This window comes from Gymnodraco acuticeps, unplaced genomic scaffold, assembly GCF_902827175.1.
Source record: "Gymnodraco acuticeps unplaced genomic scaffold, fGymAcu1.1, whole genome shotgun sequence".
NCBI classification, from domain to species: domain Eukaryota; kingdom Metazoa; phylum Chordata; class Actinopteri; order Perciformes; family Bathydraconidae; genus Gymnodraco; species Gymnodraco acuticeps.
Genome location: NW_022991216.1, coordinates 4,918,296 through 4,928,071, shown reverse-complemented (window position 1 = coordinate 4,928,071; position 9,776 = coordinate 4,918,296).

The following is a 9,776-nucleotide window of genomic DNA, read 5'->3' as shown; positions in this document are numbered from 1 at the left end:
TAACTGACCCCCCAGTGGCTCCCCCAGTCAAATTGGTCTAGAACCGCCACTGCTCTTGGTTGATGTTCTGAGGACATAAACTTTATCTAAACTTAAAGACGGAGGCTCTGGTATTATTTCTCCAGCTGGATGGTGAGGATTAACATATGGACGGACAACATAGCTCTCTAAGCGTTTATCATTCCTAATCAAAGCTGCTCGGTGTCGTCGATGAGTGCTTGAAGCGTTTCAGACACTCTTCTGTTTGAACACAGTGCAGCAGGACAAACAGCTCCAGATGGTGTGGGTGGACACAGTGCATGCACGGACCTAGGGGGTCTGACAAGCAGGAATGCTGGGATGGGAAGGTCATGGCTTCAGCACCTGCTATCTACTGGGCTCTCTTTGGGCTCTGTCCTGTTAAGCCCCACAGCTCTTTCCCACAGCTAAGGCCAATATTGAACTTCTGCAGAAGAGATCAAAGCCCTGAAGAGCACCGAGATGAAGAGGGCAACAGCAACCCCATCACATATACCAGGAGGATGTGTTTTTTCCTTCACACCTTCAAAGATGTGAAGAGAAATGTTTCAGCTGCGCACATGGCCTCTATCAAGCTGTTTTCTTCCAGCTCTGCACTTTCCTTATCAGCTGTTAACCAAACTGTGCATATGCCATACCAAAACATGCATGCTATTTTTGTGCATTTTCAACAGGACAGTTTCATTATTATTTCCCAGTCACATCAGAAAGTGGCACATTGTATTTGGTGAGCGTTGTAAAATTGCACCATTCACAGAAATGAATTAGCAATTGCAAGGCTGGCTATGTTTTATGGTAAAAGGGTTTAAACAGTAGCTGAATGGCCACAATCAAAGGCAGGTTGTAAAACCTATTATCACATATAGGTGCAAGACATGATGAATTGCATAAATTATTATAATGCTGCACAATTTTAGACAATCTCTCCTAAAAGGCATTCATGGTGTTGTGCATATTTAAGGTTAAAAACGTTGTCCGTGATCAATTAAAAATATCTTGTGCATATTATGAATCCTGGAGTTTTAAGGTTTAGAAAATGTAGTGCCCAAGTAAAGATAATTATTGTAAAGAAATGCAATGTAAAACGTTAATGCACTATACATTCTTTATACAGCATGTCATTCCTGATTAGTTTTAGATACGACTTCTGTGTCTGCGTCTGTTGGCATGCGAACTGCCATCTAAAAAGCACCTTCTACGACTCTAAATATCCCTTTAATTGAGAAGTGTACTTTCTCACCTCTGCAGACCTATGTTAGGGGATTTCCAAGCCTGGCCCCAACTCTCAGTATCGAATGCCCCTTTCACACCAATGCGGTTCCAGGGCCGGTTCGGAGCTAGAGCCTGAAAACCACCGGTTTTTCCTGTTCACACCGCAGCGGAGCCGCCTCTCAGCTCCGAAGCCCGGTGCTTTTCAAGCCCCAAAAGATGGTCGGTCTAGAACAGTGGTCACCAACCTTTTTAAGCCCAAGATCACCGACCTCGGCCTAGGTTAAAGGCGAGATCTACCTATTGCAGAATTGAGTGAAAAAGACGGCCCAGACAGTGCTTCCAATTTGAGGCCTTTTAGGCTAATTGCATCTGAATTACTGTTACAATGAAGGCTCCATAATCAGCTCACGGCATATAGGCAGGGGTAAAGTGCTATTTTTTATGAGTGGGGGGCGGACCTCACCTCCTCTAGGGGGCTCCTCACCTCCTCTCGGGGGGTCCGGGGGGGATGTTCCCCCGGGAAGATTTGTTTTTAAATATTGAAGTTGAAAGCATTAATCTGGTGCACTTTGAGAGCAACATGAAGAGATCTATGGATACATCTCTCAGCATCCATATGAAACAGAACTGTAAAGAGATTTTCTTTTTCTTTATGGATATTTAACAAATGCGTCACTTCTGGGCAAAAATAACGGCTCCGCCCACTTTTGGGGGAAAACAACGCTGTCAGTTGAACGGCGGTCAATACAAATTGTGAAGTTTTTGCCAATCCGATCAGAAATGTAAGAAAACCGGAGACTTTTGGATCTTCAAAGAGCCCGATTCCAATGGCCAGACAGGCAAACAATTGCATTAAGCCATTAGAAATCGACGATCGGGCTCGATATATGGTTAAATATAACAGTAGGCGATCAATTTTCATAGATGAGAGTGAGATCTACGTGACTTTACGGCCCCGCCCACTTTTGGGGGAAACAACGCTGTAATTTGAATGGCGATCGAGCCTGAAGCTGAAGCCACATGGCTCTTCTGTTACTGTTCTTTCTTCTCAGAGGATGAGAGTAACAAATGCGTCACTTCCGGGCAAAAATAACGGCTCCGCCCACTTTTGGGGGAAAACAACGCTGTCAGTTGAACGGCGGTCAATACAAATTCTGAAGTTTTTGCCAATCCGATCAGAAATGTAAGAAAACCGGAGACTTTTGGATCTTCAAAGAGCCCGATTCCAATGGCCAGACAGGCAAACAATTGCATTAAGCCATTAGAAATCGACGATCGGGCACGATATATGGTTAAGTATAGCAGTAGACGATCAATTTTCATAGATGAGAGTAAGATCTACTTGACTTTACGGCCCCGTCCACTTTTGGGGGAAACAACGCTGTCATTTGAATGGCGATCGAGCCTGAAGTCACAGAGCTCTTCTGTTGATGACGTGATGATCTTGGTGACGTGTGTTGTTGTGTCTCGCACAACAACACACGTCACCAAGATGGCCGTCACTACTGTCTTGTCAAAAAAGGTATACCCACTAGAGGAGGTGAGGACCCTCCTAGAGGAGGTGAGGTCCACTCCCCACTTGTAAAAATAGCACTTTACCCCTGATTACACCTATATGCCGTGAGCTGATTACCGAGCCTTCATTGTAACAGTCGCGGGTACACTGTGTGTGTGTGTGGGGAGTGTTGCAGTATACAATTCAACTGTAGCGCTGGTGCATTAATGGGAAACCCTTAATGTTTGAGCACCCTCTATGAAACGTCAAGCTACCCCACAGCACCCCCTAGAGAAAATCTCTGGCGCCGCCACTGCACATTACACATACAGATCATACATACATGTAATGGTCATCTACTGTGGACAATACCCACAGGAGCAAATTCGGGTGAAGTGTCTTGCCCAAGGACACAATGGCCTGACGCAGTGGGGCGGGAGCGGGTTTCGAACTGGAGTTCCCCAACGCCCCCTTGATCTGATGATCAAACGCACAGACCACTGCGCCACCCGTCCCCGATGGCGTTGTGATGCCAAACAGCGGGCAGCACTGCAGCGGTCGGTAAATGCCGCTGAAACACATTAATAAACAATGAACCACGAAGTAGTTATTTAATTTAATCTGGCTTCGTATGATTAAAAGCAACACGATCATCGACCCGACGCCGTTGGGGAGAAAATCATCGACGTAAACGGTGACGTCATGACGCAGCAGCGGCAGCACCAGTCAAGCTCTGGGCGGTGTGAAAAGAAAAAGAAAAACCGGTTACGAACCAGAAAAGCGCAAGCACGGAGCTAGAACGGGAACCGCGTTGGTGTGAAAGGGGCATTTATGTGCAGTGGTTCAGTAGTTACCTGGGTCACCTTTAAGGGATTTGTGCCTATACTGTCCTCTGTCAGCAGGAAAGACAGCAGATAAATGGATTAAGTGTATACAAAATCAATAGCCAATCACTTAGGCCAATGGAGTAAAGCCAAGAGCTTTCACTTGGTTGTGGATGAGGCTGAATAATAATGTGTGTGTATGAGAGTGTCATCATTTGGGTAGATGGGACTTTTGAACAGCACGCTCTATGTACAGCATACTTAAGGACATCCTCTCTTCGGAGAACATTATGAAATCCATCAAGAATGAATTATGTAGTGATTTAACCTCTTCTGCTCCAACTGCCTACTTCTAATAAATGACGGCAAGCTAATGAGGACAGATGATAATGGGGCTGTAGACGTAGTACAGAAAGCTACAAGACTCATGGTTATTACTCTGCTCAGATACATTGTAATGCTGCTTCTGTCTCTGCTTCATTGCCCACATGTCCTTCACTGTCGACAATGAAAAGGTGAATCTTTGTGAAGCTGTACCAAGGACGTCTAGCGGAGGCACATTGCAGGTTTGACAGCAACCTCAATGACCCGCAGTTAGTAGCTTGTAACTTCAATCATATTCTGCGGTAACAATATTTTGTATGGAGGATTAAGTCATCCTATGTTATAGTGTGTTGGTTGACGTTAATGTAATCTCCTACGCTCTCATTACGATGAAAAAGTGGCTTTAAAGACTAAATGATCTGCTTGCAAGCAATTTAATTAATTGACTACAGATTCATCAATCAATTGTACTCTAAAACAGGGGTTCCCAACCTTTTTTCCCAAGGCCCCCCCCCAAATGACTCCTGTTGGAAGTTGCACCCCCACCCGTTGTGTTTATGTGGATTCAAAAGTCGTAAATAATCTACAAAATGGAGGAGACCGATCTGATCGGAGCAACTGACAAATAATCCAACTGAAACCGGCATGGACAATGACTATGTTTTAAAAATGCGGACACTTTACGGGCGGAAGAAACATTTCTATTAAAGAAACAATTATACATTTCTGTCTTTGTATGCCTTTAATAGCTACTAACTTGAATTTTTATTCAAATGAATCAATCAATTATTTTTTATATTTTATTGTAATGTAGAGACAAGGCCTTTTACAATTATATGGCGTGCCCCCCAGGTTGGGAACCACTGCTCTAAAAGAGCAAGGTGCTATTTCAGGTGTAGGTTGATTGTTAGAGTTGTCCTTGTCTTAAAGATATAGAAATAGCACAGTCAAGACAACAGAATAAGCAGAGTTAAAGTAGCCTACTCAGATATTGTACTTAAGTAAAAGTAGAAATACCAAAGTGTAGGACAACCCAGTCTCACGGCATTTTGTGCATATAGTCACGACATTTAATCTATTGATTCGTGTTCACCAACACGATTTTCCCCTTTTTTTCGTGTCACACAGAACGATTTTAAAAGCAATGTATTTCTATTGGTAGTATGTTTCGTGACTGCACCACGTGTTTTTGTCCGGTCGGGTCTTGGAAGACCGGAAGCTGTGTGGTTCATAACACATTTTTCTTACTCAATATCAAGCCACGATTATTGATTTGATTTTAAATCGTACAATGTTGGACTTTTTTTGGAAAATAAATGGGGCTCAGAATACTGAAATATGTATTTTTTAAATATTTGTACCTTCTAATTTGTTATTATTTTCTAAATAACACACTGTTATTTACTCAACAATAACACACAATTATCCTTGTTTTAATTTATTTGTTTAATTCTATAATCGCTGACTTTTTTGCCATCCGTCAGGAACTGAATTTCAAAATAAAGTCACCGGAAACAGACGTAGGCGATACACACCCACTGAACTGATTACCCAAGATCCTCAGCTATGGTTGAAGCTCGGTGATTGGATGTTTTAGCCGCAATGCACGTTTGGATAATATGGTGTTTATTATTTATTATGTTTATTATTATTTTAATGTTACTCTAAAAACCACTGCAGCTAAGCAAAGAACACTTTGTTAGTAGAAAAAAGGGATAATTGTGCTTAAAAGATTGTAAGATTGGTAGATATACATATGATTGAAGCCTCATATTAGGAGGAACAATCTATTAACCGACAAATGTTGTATCTCCATATGAGAAAGTGATCGTTGTTTTGACATAAACTCCAAAACCTTTTCTTCAAACATTAAATTAGGGACAAGCTGGTAGGACACCTGCAACGCAGACAAATGAACTCCCTGCTCTGTCCTTGGACGTCTGTGAATGACCAACAAATAACATGAAAATCTGCCCTGCCTGTCCAAAACATCTTCTCCTTCTTTGATGTTGTGAAGTCATAAATATCCCTTATATCCTATGAACGCACGCTAACATACCCAGCTCTCTTTTTCTTTTTCAGACTGTCCATCACACCCCGGGGAATTGGCCGTGGATGGAGGACTCTTGGCAACAGGTCAGAGGTCACGCATGGGGGCCATTTCTGCTGCTACACACCCCACAAACACATGACTTACAGCAACTAAGGATAACTTCAACTTGCAAAGAAAGAGTTAAAAGATCATAATTAATATCAATGTTTGTGTAAACCCTTTTGAAATTAAACAAAGGAAATGTGGGAAGAAATAAGAGATAAACTTCACTCTCACCAAAGGTGTTGGTTGAAATTCTACGAGATGAGAAGGATTACCTGGCTATATTTAGCCCTTACCTGCAAGGGCAGAAGGTGATAGTGGTTGTAGAAAAGCATGATAATGCTATTACCATCCCATCTCATCACTGGCAGTCACATGATCAGCAGCAAAGAGTTGTATTTCCTGCTCCAACAGTTAGGAGTTTCCTGGTGGTGCTGGGAAGGAATGACACCATCCTTTTAAGCATAAATTATTCATTTATGAGACAAGCAATGTCCTTATAAAAAGCTAATTTATCAGAGTTTTATTGTGAATCCTCGTGAAAATAAATATTTAGCATTTCCTCAGTGGCACATATCAACCTGACTTGGACCCACAACCACACACAGTCAGTTAGATCACTGAATCACCTGTTTTAGATTTGCGGCAGCTCGGTCCGAGGCCGGGCTCACAATGTAACATTAACTCTCCTTCCTGTTCCATATGAAAATTTAAGCATAATCCCAGAAGGGCAGTAAAAAATAGTGTGCCGGCCAAATGCAGCTCCTGGTCACACACATGGCAGTGGCAGATCGTTTACCCCCGAAAAACCACCACAGTGAGGTAAAGTTCTTGGTTTAAACAGTTCCTTTTAACAAGCTCCGGCTGCTCCTCTGGTGACCTGAGCAGGACAGTGTGGCAGATACATATAACATGCAGCAGGGTGGTTAGGCCATCACTGGTGGTTTCCACCTTAGCGCTCAAGGAATAGTTCACCATTTTAAGAAATAAGCTTTCTTTTCGAGAGTTGAGAGTGGAAAGTTGGTACTACTTTATTTTCCTTTAAATATGCAACAACAAAAACAACAACAACAAAGAGATGGTTAGCTTAGCTTAGCATGAAGACTGCGAACAGAAGGGAAACTTGTTACAAAGGGAAAAAAGCTCTTTACTGCTAAAGCTCAGTAATAAACCCAAAATAGTTCCACATGTAACCCCCTATAAAATCACAACTTGTTATTTTAACACTTCAGTTTTTGTACGGATTATTGTAATTACATATAATGTGTTAATTAGTAAGCTTATGAGGTGCTTTTGTTTACTTTTGATGACAGCCAGGCTAGCCGTTTGCTCCCATATTCAGTCTTTATGCTAAAACAAACCAGACACGATGGTGTTATTGATCTTCTTATTTAAAACACAGCAGCGGAGAACCATGCATCACCGGCTGGCTTCAGACGAGGCCGGCTAGCAAAACAGCTAGCTCTGCCCAGTGTTTCCCCTAGGATAGAGTAATAGCAGCGGTGCTAAGGTACGTGGGCCCAGCATAATGTGAGCGCGGAGCGCGTGGAATTTTTTAGTGTGTGCACGTGCGAAGTGCGCCCCGCCAATTTGTTTCTATGTGTCTGCCAGCACAAGAAAGGCTCTTGAGGCCTAGTACCTAGCCAATTTGCTGCCCTAAGCGAGATTTTATAAAGAATACATGAAAGATCTCTACAAAAGACAAATACACTACAAAAACAGAAACTTATTGACATAGGTAATATACGTCAAAATGGCTTAAAATGTATTCAGTATTATATGAACATGTTTGAATTGGGCGGTGGATGTCACATCCTCTAGGGTGGTCCGGGAGTATGCCCCCCCCGGGAAGATTTTTTTGAACATTTTAAAGTAAAATGCTTCAATCTGGTGCACTTTGAGCACACAATTACTAGAGACCTGATCTAGGGGGTACAACTCTAAAACACCCATACGAAAAAGATCGGTTTACATTTTAATAATCAAATAAGTATATGAACATAACCAATAACCTACCATAGCCAATAACAAATAAATGTAACTTATTTTATTTGTGTTGTTTATTTTCTTATTTTACCTAGTTAACATTTATTTAATTATTCATGCATATTTTTGTATCTCTCCAACTTTAAACAATATTTTTGGTTTACTATATTTTTGGTTTTACATTGGAATGATTTCAAACCTGTTTTTATTTATCCTAATAATTATAAAGGAGTGCCTTGGAAATATGTGTTTACATAATTTGTGGTCAAAACGTTTGAGACCCACTGAGATAACTTAGACTAAAATTAACTATCTAAACACTCAGAGTCCTCACTGAGCCTCTCAGTCTGACAGGAGAGCTCTCCTCCACCCTGGTTGTAGAAACATCTACTTCTTATATCCGTTAGTGCAGCTAGCACCAGATTCTAATAACAACAGCGCCGGTACCGGTATACATCTGGGGATAAGGCAATGATGTCCAATTATAGACCTATCAGCATCCTCCTCTGTGTCTCTAAGGTAGCTGAGAAATGGGTGTCAAAACTAATCACCAAACATTTAGACAAAGGTTTCGCTCCACTCCACCCAATGCAGTTTGGTTTTCGTGCTCACCACTCCACTGAGACAGCTAACTGTGTCTTTGTGGAAAAGGTTAAATGTATGTTGGACACAAGCCGATATGTAGGTGCTTTCTTCCTTGATCTCAGGAAGGCATTTGACACTGTTGACCACCAAGTGCTCTTTACAAAGCTGACTCATTTCAATTTTTCGGCAGTTTCAATACTTTAGGCACTTTCACACTGCAGTATTTTTCCCACAAAGGTTCATCAGAACTTAGTTCATGAGAACTTTTTGGGAATTTTACGGGGCATGGTTTGCAATCCGCCCAGCCAATCAGAAATAGGAACCTTTTTCTCCCACGAAAGTCCCTGCTCTCTAGCAGGGACGGAAAAGGGGGTAAAAAGGTTCTCATATGAACACATTTTTGTTCCGGATTTTTTTGGTGTGAACGCAGCATTTCGGAACTATATCGGAACTAAAGTGGGAAAAGTACTGCGGTGTGAACGCGCCTATTGGTTTAAGTCTTACTTATCGAACAGAAAACAGCGTGTTTTGGTCAACGGTGCCAAATCCCCCTACCTTGTCAACCCTGTTGGGGTTCCACAAGGTTCCATTCTTGGACCTTTACTTTTTTCACTGTACATTAATGACTTGCCTAATGTATGTCCTGAGTTGAATGTATGCCGATGATTCGGTCATCTTTATACACGGGAAAAACACTGAAATTATCGCATCTTGTCTCTAATGCTTTGGGCAAGGTTCAATACTGGCTGAACAACATTTGCTTACAGTTAAACGTAAAAAAAACAGTATGCATGATGTTCAGTAAACGACCGGTCAAAATCGAAGGATCCAACTTCAAGTATCTTGGAGTCATACTGGACTCGAACTTGACTTTTAAGAAACATATCAATAAAGTATCCAATACTATTAAATTCAACTTGCAACATTTTAAACAAATTAGACCTTTCTTAACTGTCAATGCTGCAAAGTCATACCTCCACTGTATGATTCTCCCACATTGAATACTGTTTCACAGACTGGTCGTTTGCTTGTGCCACAAACCTGAAACCGATAGAACAGCTGTACAAGAGCTATCAAGGTGTTTGACAGAAAGCCATATTCATACCACCATCCTAGAAAAACACAATTTCTTGAGCTTTGACAATTTTAAGTCTTTTAAAAGTATGTGCTTTATTTATAAATGTTTACATGGACTGCCCCTCCCTCCCCCCCTCCCTAAGGGGAATTCATCCACAAA